Genomic DNA, 534 nt, shown 5'->3' on the forward strand with positions numbered 1-534 from the left:
ATGATTATCAGATGCTTATTACATTCTAGTGTTCCTTGAATCTTGCTGTATTGACACATTCGTACTATTAAGTGTCCTGTACTGTTGGTCGTGTTGGCAATCTCTGTCATGATTTTCATATCTAATTCATCTAATGCCTCCAGTATTTCTGCTGCAACTCCGTCTTTGCCATTGCTTTGCCTCTTTTCATCCTTTTTGTGCTGTCTCTATTTCTTCCTTCATTATGTCTGGCCCCTCATCATTTTGTAAGTCTCTGCGTTCTTCTCTTTTATCTGTAAATAATTCTCTAATATATTCGTTCTACATATCTCTTCCCTCGTTTAGCTCCATGGCTACTGTTCCAGCCCTCTTTTTTCTTGTTATTCACTGATTTATTTTCTTTTGCTTGTGATTTCTCCTCCTTTATCGTACATATTCTGTTGCTTAACCCTTTCTAGCTGTTCAACCATTCTTCTTTTGTTTATGCACATTCTCGATGTATTTTCCTATTAAGTTCCCTCTAATTCTCTTCATCTTTATCTTTGTATGTTCTCC

The sequence above is a fragment of the Penaeus monodon genome, chromosome 24 (genome assembly GCF_015228065.2).
Source record: "Penaeus monodon isolate SGIC_2016 chromosome 24, NSTDA_Pmon_1, whole genome shotgun sequence".
NCBI lineage: Eukaryota > Metazoa > Arthropoda > Malacostraca > Decapoda > Penaeidae > Penaeus > Penaeus monodon.